Raw genomic sequence first — 14,861 nt, forward strand, 5'->3', positions numbered from 1 at the left:
CAACATGCACTAGACACTAAAACTGCTGCTAAATAAATTGCACATAAACTGGGAGGCTGAGTCCAGATGTTTTTATATATAGGTCAGTAGAAGCCAGGGGATAACTGAACAAGTGACCTGAGCAGAAGTTTCTCTTCCTTATCCTTTTCTATTTCTAATGTCTTGTACTTGAAATTGGAATCTGATTTTCTTTGTCTACAACTTGAGATCTTATGTTTATTAAACTTTTGGATCTTAGTCTACACGTCCTTTACCTTTACCTGCTTTCCTACCTAGTTAATTGACTTATTCCTGTACCTTATTTTTATTTATTTATTTTTGTTTGGGGGCCACACCTGCCAGTGCACAGGGCTTACTCCTTGCTCTGCACTCAGAAATTACTCCTGGCAGGCTTTGGGGACCATATGGGATGCCAGGGATCGAATCCTGGTTGGTCATGTGCAAGGCAAACTTCCTAACAGCTGTACTATTGCTCTGGCCCACTTATTCCTGTAATTGCAGAAGGACAAACAAAGGAAGACTGTTCATATTTCTGTTTTTTTTTATTTGTTTACTTAGGCTTTAGATGTGGGTGAAACTTTTGTATGTAAATTATGTCTCAATGACACATTTTAGTTGGATTTCTGGGATCACAACAGCCAGGGCTCAGAGACTATTCCTAGCTTTGTGCGTGAGTGACTCCTGGCAGTGCTTCTTTAAGCATGTGATACTGGGAGCAAATCAGGACTCCTACAGGGAAAGCAGTTGAGTGGTCTATGTGACCCTTTAAGTGCTTTAAAAATGCAATAGAATAATGAAACTTTTGTGAGCACCTCTATTAAGTGAAAAGGGCCAAGATGCCCTTCAACAGACGAATGGCTAAAGAAACTGTGGTATCATATACACAATGAAATATTATGCAGCCTTCAGGAGAGATGAAGTCATGAAATTTTCCTATACATGGATGTACATGGAATCTATTATGCTGAGTGAAATAAGCCAGAGAGAGAGAGAGAGAGAGAGAGAGAGAGAGAGAGAGAGAGAGAGAGAGAGAGAGAGAGAGAGAGAGAGAGAAACGCAAATGGTCACACTTATCTATGGGTTTTGTGGTTTTTGGGTCACACCCGGCAGTGCTCATGGGGAAACTCCTGGCTCCATGCTCAGAAATTGCTCCTGGCAGGCACGGGAGACCATATGGGAAGCCGGATTCGAACTGATGAACTTCTGCATAAAAGGCAAACGCCTTACCTCCATGCTATCTCTCCGGCCCCCTTATTTATGGGTTTTAAGAAAAATGAAAGATATTCTTGGAATAATTTTCAGACACAAAAGAGATAAGGCCTGGAAGTTACAGCTCACGTCATGAAGCTCACCACAAACAGGGATGAATTTAGTTAGAGAAATAACTACATTTTGAACTATCCTAATAATGAGAAAGTATGAGGGTTATACAAAACCTGTCCAGAGTACAGGCGAGGGTTGGGTGGGGAGGAGGGAGATTTAGGACATTGGTGATGGGAATGTTGCACTGGTGATGGTGGTGTTCTTTACATGACTGAAACCCAAACACAATCATGTATGTAATCAAGGTGTTTAAATAAAATATATATAAAAAAGTAAAAAGGGCCCCTAATAAAGATATGTTAAAGATGAATACCTTGAAATAGCCACCCTAAAACTCTCCACTTCTAAATTAGAATAAAGAAATGTTTTCATCTCCCAACTCTCTATTTCCAAGGTTATCTTGAGCCTATCAATTAACACTAGTTCTTGTGAATAAAGTTGTCTTTAATCTGCACAATTAGACTGAGCCATGAAGTACTAGGAATTTCCCTAAAATAGAAAACACACTGGTACATATTCATGATTTGGTCTTTTGGTACACTTTCTTTCCCTGAGAAGACAAATGCCTGCTTATATGCTCAATAATTTTTGGTTTGCTCACAATTTTTTGGTTTGTGTTTCAGTAATGCTCAGGAATTACTACTGGCTCTATGCTCAGAGATTATTCAGGGCAGTGCTCCAGAGACTGATGAGAACACAGGAACAAAATTTGGTTAGCTATGTATAAGGCAACTGTCTTACTCACTGCATATCTCTCTGGTACTACTCAATACTTTTTAGAAGTTACTTTTTGGGGAATGATATATCAAAAGGGGGTTCTATATTTCTACTTTTAAATGTCTAAATATTCTTTAAGAAACAGTGTTACAAATACTTCAAAAGGAATTAAAATGTATAAATATATTTAAGTATATATGTTCTAAGTATAATGCCTTGAGTGACATTTTATTCTTTTCACAAAAGTTGGCTCTGAAATATGTTTCTAATGAAAAAAAAAAGCCACCCACAAAAACACACATGGAATAACCACAAATAAAAATAGTTTAAAAATATATCAAAAGTACTACTCTGCTTAGCACATAGAAAGTTGAACTAACAAGTAATTCCTACAGAAACAAAAAAAAAATCAGAGTTTTGCTTAATATCCTTAAGAAGCTGTGGACACAAAAAAATCTAAAAGAACCAAACTCAGGAATAAATTGTTCTAAAGCAAACAAAGGACGACAGAAGTTCTGATCTGAGTCAGTTATTGGATTTGGGATTAGGGTAGTCTGGAGATCAAGACTTTCAGAGAATCTCTACAGCTTGGTCAAGAAAATATTTGCCAAATTCTGGCAAATTTGTGGGTTGGCATAATCAAATATGAATCTGGAGTAGCTCCCAAAGCAAAATTAATCTTCTCCAAGTATACACTTAGATTTTTGAATAAATGGAGGCTAGAAAGTGAGCAGCCTTTAAGGTGATCTAAACATGAAGCAGAGGACTTGAAATCTTGTGCTTTCAAAGCTGCACCGATTACTGTTTTAGCCTAAAACTCTCAAAACCAGTCAGACTGCTTTTGATTTACAGTCATGAAGATGGTGGCTTCACAGTGTCGTGGTGTTTGATTTTCCCTTCACTCCAGTTTAGAGTTAGAAGTCTTCCTAAGTTTGGACTCTGAGCTCTTCTAAAGAAAGAGACCTGATCTCTCTTACAAAGGAGTTGGTTGCAGAGGTAAACTGAGTTTAACCAAAACTACTACTAATTCAATTTCCATGAATTCAAAGATTTCAACTTTTCGACAATACAGGAGTTGGAAACTGGATTGTAAGCAAAGACTAACTGCTTTAGAAGCTTCTAAATGCCCCGATTGAGGTACATTTTCTTTCCTTCTTTTTTTTTGGGGGGGGGGTCACAGCTGGCAGCGCTCAGGGGTTACTCCTGGCTCTCAGAAATTGCTCTTGGCAGGTTCCTGATAAGGCAAATGCCTTACCTCCATGTTATCTCTCTGGCCCCTGAGGTACATTTTCAACTCTCTTCACAGTTAAACTACTAACTAGATCATGTTGATCAGTTCTTCTCCCAAGATGCATATGCCTATTTTTTTTGTTTTCGTTAAATCTATTGCTTTATTAGTTATTTAGACTCAATATACAACAAACACTAAAAACCAGGAGATAAAAATCACAAGCACTGTGATATAGACTAAGAATGTGATAAAAATCAACAAATAGTAACAAATCAAAAAAATACGTTAGGATAATCAGACAAGGTTTTTAAAATATGTATCAAATATATTCACTATATACCAGAGAGATAGCATAGTGGGTAGGATTCTTGCCTTACATGTGGTTGACCTGGTTTCTACTCATAGTATCACATAAGTTTGGTCATCTGAGCAGCACCAGGAGTGGGTCCCTCAGCACAGTGCTAAGAATAAGCCTTGAACTCCATCAGGTGTGACCCCAAAATAAGCAAAATATAAATATATTTACTACATTGGTATGATATTCTTCTTAAATAGTAAATTATATTTTAAATACTTAAAATTTTTATATTAAAACATATCAGGTTATTTACAAAAATACGTAGCATGAAAAGACTAAGGAACCTGTGTAAAGCTTCAGAGACAGTAAAGTGTCAAATGAAAATACTGGAATTGATAAATGAATCTCAAATAAAAAATTATTAGATGCAGTTTATAGCATATTGGATGAGACAGAAGAAAATGATAATGAATTGGGATAAAATGAATTGAAACGGTTTAAACTTGAGTTTACAGGAAAAAAAATGATGAAAACAAATAAAGCCTCAATAAATGAGACAATTTGGAGTTTCAGAGGAAGATGAAAAGAACAGGCTCCCAAAGTCAAAGAATATGGGTCAAATTTCTTTTCTAATTATATTTGAAATATAATAATCCAAAAACAGTGAGTCCCAAAAAGACAAAATTCAAAGTAAAATAGCCACATCCTAGTAATACAACTAAAAAGGAAAAATATCACAAAGCAGTAAGGGAATTAAAGACATTGTAACATATATACAATGGAATACTACATAGGTGAAAGAGATGATGCAATTATGCAATTTGCAGCAACATGGATGGAACTAGAAGATACTATATTAAATAATGTAAGCCAGAAGGAGGATAAATATAGAATGATATCACTTACATGTGGCATTTAGAATAACAGCATGAAGAAATGCAATAATCTAAATGGCAGTTGTTTTGAACACCATTGGCCTCAGAATAAAACAAGAAGGGAAGAAACTGAGTGAAAGAAGAGAAACACAAAAGTTTATATTCTCTTCTATACTTCAAATAAACCTTCAGCAAAGAATACAGCTGTTTAGATTGAACAGATGTTCAATCAACTGCTCTTTACAGATATCTATAATAAGGTTCTAATGCTTTTATCCACAAAACAGGTAAAGAATGCATTTGAAAGCCATGGACTCCCACTACAGTGCTCACAATAAGAATTTTTTGATTTCTTAATTTTAATGTTTATAATAACTCTTTAATTGTTTTTCAAAGTGGTTCCTAGAGATATAAAATGTCACCCTAGTTCTGTACCACAGTGCCATATTATTTTAGACTCAAAATACAGTTTCATCTTGACAAATATTCTAATCTATTCATTTTCCATTTGATTATGCCTGCTAATATGATCTAATGTTTGTGTCCACAAAGAATATTGGAATAGGCAACTGCATGCCATAGACTCTTGCTACAGTGCTCATTCATCGAGTATGTTATTGCAATTAATTTTCACATATATTCTTTAGCTCTGGGAGTTTCTCTTTAATGATGTTCTTGACCATTGATTCTTCCTGGAAATTTTCTTCCTGGGTCTCTGGGACTCCAATGATTCTTAAGTTGTTTCTGTTGATCTTATCATAGACTTCTATTTTCGTCTGTTCCCATTCTTTGACTAATTTTTCCATTGTCTGCTCATTTGCTTTAAGTTTTTTGTCCAATCTCTCCTGCTGTATGGAATTGTTATGTATCTCATCTTCCACAGCACCAAGTCTATTCTCAGCTTCTGATACCCTGTCCCAGAGCTTATCCATTTTGTCATTCACTTCGTTTACTGAGTTTTTCAGGCCTGTTAGTTGACATGTTATTTCAGTTTGGAGTTTTGTCATTTCTGCCTTCATATTTTCTTGGTTCTTATTAGTGTTCTGTTCAACTCGATCCATGGTTTCTTGGAGTCTGTTGAGCACCTTCCATATTGCTAGTCTAAAGTCCTTATCTGAGAGGTTGATTAGTTGTTCAGTCATTATCTGGTCCTCAGAATTGTCATCTTCATTCTCTATGTCTGATGCTGGCCTGCGCTGTTTCCCCATTGTCACATTTGTATTGTGGGTTTTTCTACGTGTTGTAGTGGTATTCATTGTCTATATGATGTAGGCAGCACACTCCTCTGGCTCCTCCCTTTCTGGATGGGCTGACTTGCCTCTAAGGGAGGGGAGTCCTCCGTGGATGAAGCCTCACACTGGGTCAAATCTTAGGCCCGAGCATGTAACAGAGAAGACAGTCCAGAGAGAAATGTTTGCTTCTGTGATATAGCGCCGTTCTTAGTGTGATTTTTCCTTCTTGTTGCAATGGAGTTCTTTCCTTAGAAAGAGTGCACGGCCGCGTAGCGAAGCGGAGCGGCCGTGCTCCTCTGAGCCTCTTTTTGCCCCACTCGCAAGAGTTTCACGCAAGAGGACAGTAGACAGACATAGACAGGTCACACTCACAGTCTTTCACAGCTGAGCCCCACTGGGCCGGTGTACTTTCGCGGATTTTCCCCGCCTGGTGTCACACACAGGGAGCCAGCTTTTGCAAAGGATAGCCGGCTTTTATGCTCTGAAGTCCCTCCCTGAAAATGGCGTCTGGGCGAGCGAGGTTTCTGGAGGCTCTTTTTGCCCCACTCGCAAGAGTTTCACGCAAGAGGACAGTAGACAGACATAGACAGGTCACACTCACAGTCTTTCACAGCTGAGCCCCACTGGGCCGGTGTACTTTCGCGGATTTTCCCCGCCTGGTGTCACACACAGGGAGCCAGCTTTTGCAAAGGATAGCCGGTTTTTATGCTCTGAAGTCCCTCCCTGAAAATGGCGTCTGGGCGAGCGAGGTTTCTGGAGGCTCTTTTTGCCCCACTCGCAAGAGTTTCACGCAAGAGGACAGTAGACAGACATAGACAGGTCACACTCACAGTCTTTCACAGCTGAGCCCCACTGGGCCGGTGTACTTTCGCGGATTTTCCCCGCCTGGTGTCACACACAGGGAGCCAGCTTTTGCAAAGGATAGCCGGCTTTTTTGCAATTAATTTTCAAATCGAACTAGTTTACTATTATAACATAATGCCCATGATTTCAGTTTGCTTTCAGGAAAGAAACCTGAATGCTCAAGACCCTTTAGATGATACTTTATAGTGTAGACTCCTTTTACAATGCTCATTACCATATTACTTTGTATTCTAGACTTGAAAATTATAATTCTTTTAAGAATGCTCTACGCAAAGTCTAACCCAGGAAGCCTTTCTTCAGAAAAGTTTACCCTCACAATGATTATCTGCCTAGGAAATGGAAAATCTTTCCATGTGACTTGCTGGCTTTGTATTTTTTAAGCATTCTGACCTGTTCCACCTGGCTCAATTTTCAACTTCAACCCATGGATTGATCTTCATTGTTTGTCTATATGTGTGTCTGTCTAATGTCCACTGTAATGTATATAGTCTGTTTATATTCCATATATTCCTTCCCCATCTTATATATAACCTTTTCTTCCCCACCTTCTTATCACTTTACAAATTTTTTTTATCCTTTACTCTCAAACCCCTGATATGTTATTTCTCTCTCTCTTTATTCCCCTTTACCCTAAGTTCTTAACTCCTCAGGAACCAGAAAGTTCCCCTCACCCCAACCAGAGTGGTTCCAGAGTAGGTTCATATGACACCCTGATGACTTGGAAACAGCAACAACTTGTTTTCAGGGCAGGTTTACCTGTATCACCAACTAACAGTGAGAGGAAACCAGGAGACACTTCATGACACCCTGACTTTGACATAGGATCTGTGCAAAAATTAAGATCTCTAATTATAGAAACCTGACTGTAACAATCGTGATTCAGACATTTTACTGGGATTATGAAGAAAGACTTTGGGATTAGACAATTTAGCATGCCCAGAGCCTGTAGTTGGTCTTATGGAAAGATGCTTCATGGGTAGGGACTTCCTGTTTTTAGGTCGAATGTTTTACCTTTCTATTTTCCCCCAATTTTTTGCTGCACCTATGCAAAAAACTGCCACCACATTTTTCCTTCTTTTTTCCTTTTCTTTTTTTTTATCTTTTAAAAAAGGGATCCCACCTTTTTCATAGAACCTTGGGACACAAATTACTTGTATTACCTCAGATCTTTGCATTTTTCTATAAAATTAAGAATGAAAAAAAGAAAGGATGGATCCAGGGACCAAGTGGTCTCAAGTGCATTGGTGGACATAAAAAAAGGGGGGGGCAAAACTAAATATCCAAGCCAATGTCAACAACAATAAAATCAAGAGACCTAAACTTTAACAATCTAAGCTTAAATGGGCCTATGATACTGGCAGGCCTGGGGGCAAAGTGTTGTGGTGCAGGATGCACACTGGGAACATTTGTGAAAGGAGGTGGACACTGGTGGTGGGAATGACCCTGATTTATTGTATATCTGAAACTATGAAGCATTTTTTAGAACACAATGATTTCAATTACATTGTACAAAGTGGAATAAGACAGTGCATCAATACCTTTGTTTTGAAAGATAAGGGTACACACTTAAATAATGCTGGATAATATTTACGGTTAACATACTGGTTGGAATATTGATATCCATATCTATGGATATAATTTTTTTTTTAGTTTTTGGGTCACACCCAGCAGCGCTCAGGGGCTACTCCTGACTCTATGTTCAGAAATCACCACTGGCAGGCTTGGGGATCATTTGAGATGCCATGATTTGAACCACCATTCTTTTGCATGCAAGGCAAATGCCTTACCTCCATGCTATCTCTCCAGCCCCTAGGATATGATTTTTTGGACCACACCTGGTAATGCTCAGGGGCTACTCCTGGCTATGCACTCAGAAATTGCTCCTGGGTTGGGGGACCATATGGGATTCGGGGGATCAAACCACAATTCATCTTAGGTTAGTGCCTGCAAGGCAGACACTATATTGCTTGTGCCACCACTTTGGCCCCTGAAATATTTAAACATGTAATTGAATATAGAAGATAAATTTAAAATTTATCATTCCTTAAAATGTAGTTTACTATGCTGAAACCCTATGTAAAACAGTATCTAAATAAAAAATTAAAATTAAATATTGCTTCTATTTTTATTTATGTACATTAAAATGTTGTGCAGACAAAGAAAATTTAAAAAATTATAAAAATGTTTGGCAATTGTAGTTTAATAAATTTAGTTTTTTTAATCAAAGGTTAAAAAATTTTGATGTATAAAATTTGAAAAAAAAACTTGGGGAGGAGGGAGATCTGGGAAATTGGTGGAAATTGGTGGTGGGAATGTTGCACCGGTGAAGGGGGGTGTTCTTTACATGACTGTAATCATACAACTATAATCATGTTTGTAATCACGGTGTTTAAAGATAAAAAAATTAAAAAAAAAGAAAAATAATATATTCCCACATGATCAAAAAGAATAAGGACATATGGGGGCCTGACTGTGAAAAATTGTGAGTGCTGCCTCTGTTTGTCTGTCTCCTCTCCTGTCCTGTCCAGTGAACCTCTTGGGGGTAGCCAAAAAGAGACTCCAGCAGAGCACGGCCAGAACACCATTGCAACAAGAAGAAAAAAATCACACTAAGAACTGTACTGGATCACTGAAGCCCAGCATTTATCTCTGGACTGTCTTCTCTGCTGTGTGCTTGGGCCTAAGATTTGATCCTGTGTGAGGCTTCATCCACGAAGGACTCCCCTCCCTTCGAGGCAAGTCGACCCATCCAGAAAGGGCAGAGCCAGAGGAGTGTGGCTGCCTGCATCATTTAGCCAATGAATACCACCACAACATGTAGAAAAACCCACAATACAAGTGTGACAATGGGGAAACAATGCAGGCCAGCATCAGACATAGAGAATGAAGATGACAATTCTGATGACCAGATAATGACCAACCAACTAATCAACCTCTCAGATAAGGACTTTAGAAAAGCAATATGGAAGATGCTCAAATAACTCAAAGAAACCATGGATTGGGTTGAACAGAACACTAATAAGAAACAAGAAAATATGAAGACAGAAATCACAAAACTGCAAACTGAAATAACATGTCACTAATGGCCTGAAAAACTCAGTAAACAAAGTGAATGACAAAATGTATAAGCTCTGGGACAGGGTATCAGAGCTGAGAATAGACTTGGTGCTATGGAAGATGATATAAATAACAATTCCATACAGCAGGAGAGATTGGGAAAAAAAACTTAAAGCAAATGAACAGACAATGGAAAAATTAGTCAAAGAATGGGAACAGATGAAAATAGAAGTCTATGATAAGATCAACAGAAACAACTTAAGAATCATTGGAGTCCCAGAGACCCAGGACGAAAATCTCCAGGAAGAATCAACGGACAAGAACATCATTAAAGAGAAACTTCCAGAGCTAAAGAATATATGTGATCAAATCCTGCATGCTCAAAGAGTACCAACCAAAAGAGATCCCAGAAAAATACCCCAAGACACATCCTAGTCACAATGACGAATCCCACAGATAGATACAGAATTCTGAAAACAGCAAGATCAAAAAGGGAAATTACATTCAAGGGAGCATCCTTGAGATTTACAGCAGACCTGTCACCAGAATCACTCAAGGCCAGAAAGCAGTGGTGGGATATTGTGACAAGACTGAATGAAATGAATGCTTCACCTAGAATACTGTACCCAGCAAAACTTACTTTCTGGTTTGATGGAAGAATACATGGTTTCACAGACAAAAAACAGCTCAGAAACTTTACAAACTCAAAACCAGTCTTAAGAGAAAAACTGAAAGACCAATTTAAGACAAGACTAACCAAAAGACACACCAAATTTTGATATAAAGATGGCATTAAATCCCAGGACAATTCTTTCTCTCAACATGCACCAGTTAAGAGACACAGAGTGGCTAAATGGATCAAAAAACTCAATCCAACTTTCTGCTGTCTACAAGAAACACACCTGAATAGTCAAAACAAACATAGACTCAAAATAAAAGGCTGGAGAAAAATTATCCAAGCAAACAACACCCAAAAAAAGCTGGAGTGGCCATACTAATATCAGATAATGCAAACTTTATACTCCGGAAGGTTGTAAGGGACAAAGATGGACATTTTATATTAATCAAGGGGTATGTAGAGCAGGAAGAAATAACTCTCCTAAACATATATGCACCGAATGAGGGGCCGGCAAAAATTTTAATACAATTGTTGACAAATCTGAAAAATGATATCAATAACAAAACAATAATTGTGGGGGACCTCAGCACGTCTTTGTCAACACTGGATAGGTCAACCAAACTGAAACCCAACAAGAATATACTAGACCTGAAGAGAGAAATGGAAGAAAGAGGCCTAGTGGATATATATAGGACACTCCATCCCCTGAAACCTGGATACACATTCTTCTCCAATGTACATGGGACATTCTCCAGGATAGACTACATGCTGGCACATAAAACATACCTCCATAATATCAAGAGAATAGAAATTTTGCAGACTACCTTCGCTGACCACAAGACTCTGAAATTATATGTGAATTCCAAAGGGACTCAGAAGAAAAACTTTAACACCTGGAAGTTAAACAGCCTCATACTGAATAACCAGTGGGACTGAGATGAAATCAAGGAGGAAATCAAAAGGTTCCTAGAAACAAATGATAATAAAGACACAAACTATCAGAACTTATGGGACACAGCAAAAGCAGTACTGAGAGGAAAATATATAGCTTTGCAAGCACACATCAGGAAGGAAGAAGGGGCTTACCTGAGTAGCTTAATGAGGCAGCTCATAGAACTAGAAAGTGCTCAACAAAAGGACCCAAAACTGGGGAGACAGAAGGAAATAACAAAGCTGAGAGCAGAAATCAACGAAGTGGAAACCCAAACAACAATCCAAAAGATCAACAAAAGCAGAAGTTAGTTCTTTGAAAAAATAAACAAGATTGATAGACCACTGGCAAAACTAACAAAGAAAGAGAGAGAGAGAGACTTGATAACTCGTATTAGGAATGAAAAAGTAGAGATCACTACTGATATGGCAGAGATTCAAAGGGTAATCAGAAACTACTTTGAGAAACTCTACGCCACTATAAATGAGAACCTGGAAGAAATGGATAAATTCTTGGACTCTATAATCTTCCACGGTTGAAGGAAGAGGATATAGCATATCTAAACACCCCCATCACTATTGATGAAATTAAAACGGTAATCAAATGTCTGCCCAAAAACAAAAGCCCAGGCCCAGATAGATTGACTAATCAATTCTTTCAAACTTTCCAAGAGGAACTTCTACCAATCCTGGCAAGACTCTTTCATGAACTAGAACAAACAGAAACACTTCCAAATAGCTTTTATGAGATGCTACGAAAAAAGAAAATTACAGACCAATATCGCTGATGAATGCAGATGCAAAGATCCTCAACAAAATCCTGACAAATAGGATTCAATGCCTCATTAAGAAGATCATCCACTACGATCAAGTAGGTTTTATCCCAGGAATGCAAGGATGGTTTAACATCCGTAAATCTATCAACATAATCAACAACAAGAAAAATAAAAACCACATGATCATATCAATAGATGCAGAGAAAGCATTTGATAAGGTCCAAAACTCATTCTTGATCAAAACTCTCAGCAAGATGGGAATGGAAGGAACCTTTCTCAGTATAGTTAAGGCCATCTACCACAAGCCAGTTGCAAATATTATCCTCAGTAGAGAAAAACTAAAAGCCTTCCCTCTAAATTCTGGCACAAGACAAGGCTGTCCTCTCTCACCACTCCTATTCAACATAGCACTGGAAGTACTCGCTATAGTGATTAGGCAAGAAAAAGATATCAAGGGAATCCAGATAGGAAAGGAAGAAGTCAAGCTCTCACTGTTTGCAGATGACATGATACTCTACTTAGAAAACCCTAAAGACTCTACCAAAAAGCTTTTAGAAACAATAGACTCATATAGCAAGGTGGCAGGCTACAAAATTAACAGACAAAAATCAATGGCCTTTCTATACACCAATAGTAATAAGAAAGAAATGGACATTAAGAAAACAACCCCATTCACAATAGTGCCACACAAACTCAAATATCTTGGAATCAACTTGACTAAAGATGTGAAGGACCTATACAAAGAAAACTATAAAACTCTGCTCCAAGAAATAAGAGAGGACACACGGAATTGGAAACACATACTCTGCTCATGGATTGGCAGGAGTAACATTATCAAAATGGCAATAATCCCCAAGGCATTATACAGATTTAATGCAATCCCTCTAAAGATACCCATAAAATTCTTCAAAGAAGTGGATCAGGCACTTTTGAAATTCGTTTGGAAAAATAAACACCCAAGAATAGCTAAAGCAATCATTGGGGAAAAGAATATGGGAGGAATTACTTTCCCCAACTTAAAGCAACAGTTATCAAAACAGCATGGTATTGGAATAAGGACAGGCCCTCAGATCAGTGGAATAGGCTTGAATACTCAGAAAATGTTCCTCACATATACAATCACCTAATTTTTGATAAAGGAGCAAGAAATCCTAAATGGAGCAAAGAAAGCCTCTTCAACATGTGGTGTTGGCACAATTGGCTAGCCACTTGCAAAAAATTGAACTTAGACCCCCCAGCTAACATCATGTATGAAGGTAAAATCCAAATGGATTAAAGACCTTGATACCAGACCAGAAACCATAAGATATATAGAACAACACATAGGCATAACACTCCAGGACATTGAGACTACAGACATATTCAAGGAGGAAACTGCACTCTTCAAGCAAGTGAAAGCAGAGATTAACAGATGGGAATATATTAAGCTGAGAAGCTTCTGCACCTCAAAGGAAATAGCGCCCAGGATACAAGAGCCACCCACTGAGTGGGAGAAACTATTCACCCAATACCCATCAGATAAGGGGCTAATCTCCAAAATATACAAGGCACTGACAGAACTTTACAAGAAAAAAAAATCTAATCCCACCAAAAAATGGGGAGAAGAAATGAACAGACACTTTGACAAAGAAGAAATACAAATGGCCGTGCTCGCTTCGGCAGCACATATACTAAAATTGGAACGATACAGAGAAGATTAGCATGGCCCCTGCGCAAAGATGACACGCAAATTCGTGAAGCGTTCCATATTAAAAAAAAATACAAATGGCCCAAAGACACATGAAAAAAATGTTCCGCATCACTAATCATCAGGGAGTTGCAAATCAAAACAACTATGAGGTACCACCTCACACCACAGAGAATGGCACATCACAAAGAATGAGAATAAACAGTGTTAATGGGGATGTGGAGAGAAAGGAACTCTTATCCACTGCTGGTGGGAATGCCGTCTAGTTCAACCTTTATGGAAAAAAATATAAAGATTCCTCCAAAAATTGGAAATCGAGCTTCAATATGACCCAGCTATACCACTCCTAGGAATATACCCTAGGAACACAAAAATACAATACAAAAACCCCTTTCTTACACCTATATTCATTGCAGCACTATTTACCATAGCAAGTCTCTGGAAACAACCAAGATGCCCTTCAATAGATGAATAGCTAAAGAAACTGTGGTACATATACACAATGAAATATTATGCAGCCGTCAGGAGAGATGAAGTCATGAAATTTTCCTATACATGGATGTACACGGAATCTATTATGCTGAGTGAAATAAGTCAGAGAGAGAGAGAGAGGGAGAGAGAGAGAGAGAGAGAGAGAGAGAGAGAGAGAGAGAGAGAGAGAAACGCATAATGGTCTCAGTCATCTATAGGTTTTAAGAAAAATGAAAGACATTCTTGCAATAGTAATTTTCAGACACAATAGAGAGAAGGGCTGGAAGTTACAGCTCACCTCAGGAAGCTCACCACAAAGAGTGATGAGTTTAGTTAGAGAAATAACTACATTTGGAACTGTCCTAATAATGAGAATGTATGAGGGAAATGGAAAGCCTGTCTAGATTATAGGCGGGGGTCGGGTGGGGAGGAGGGAGATTTGGGACATTGATGATGGGAACGTTGCACTGGTGATGGGTGATGTTCTTTACATGACTGAAACCCAAACACAATCAAGTATGTAATCAAGGTGTTTAAATAAAATATAAAATAAGAACTTTTATAACTCAAAAAAAAGAATAAGGACTTATAATTTAAATTATATTATTATAATCTTGTATTGTAAAGGAAGTAGGCTATTTCTAATTCAAAGTAGACTGTAACAAGTAAGGATATTATAATCTTTAAAACAACTATTAAAAAGTGTAAAAGATAATATCATCCATGTAATAAGAAACAGAATGTGTTATTAAAACATAGTCAGTCTCTTTCTTCCCCAATT

At 38.0% G+C, this 14,861-nt stretch overlaps 1 non-coding gene across 1 annotated transcript; it reads left to right on the forward strand.

Annotated features, from left to right (window-relative positions):
• Nucleotides 1-13,568: 13,568 nt before the first annotated feature.
• Nucleotides 13,569-13,675, forward strand: LOC126005701 (U6 spliceosomal RNA). The gene has a single exon (XR_007494740.1). It is a non-coding gene; the product is annotated as a U6 spliceosomal RNA (small nuclear RNA).
• Nucleotides 13,676-14,861: the final 1,186 nt, after the last annotated feature.

Source organism: Suncus etruscus, chromosome 3, assembly GCF_024139225.1.
Source record: "Suncus etruscus isolate mSunEtr1 chromosome 3, mSunEtr1.pri.cur, whole genome shotgun sequence".
NCBI lineage: Eukaryota > Metazoa > Chordata > Mammalia > Eulipotyphla > Soricidae > Suncus > Suncus etruscus.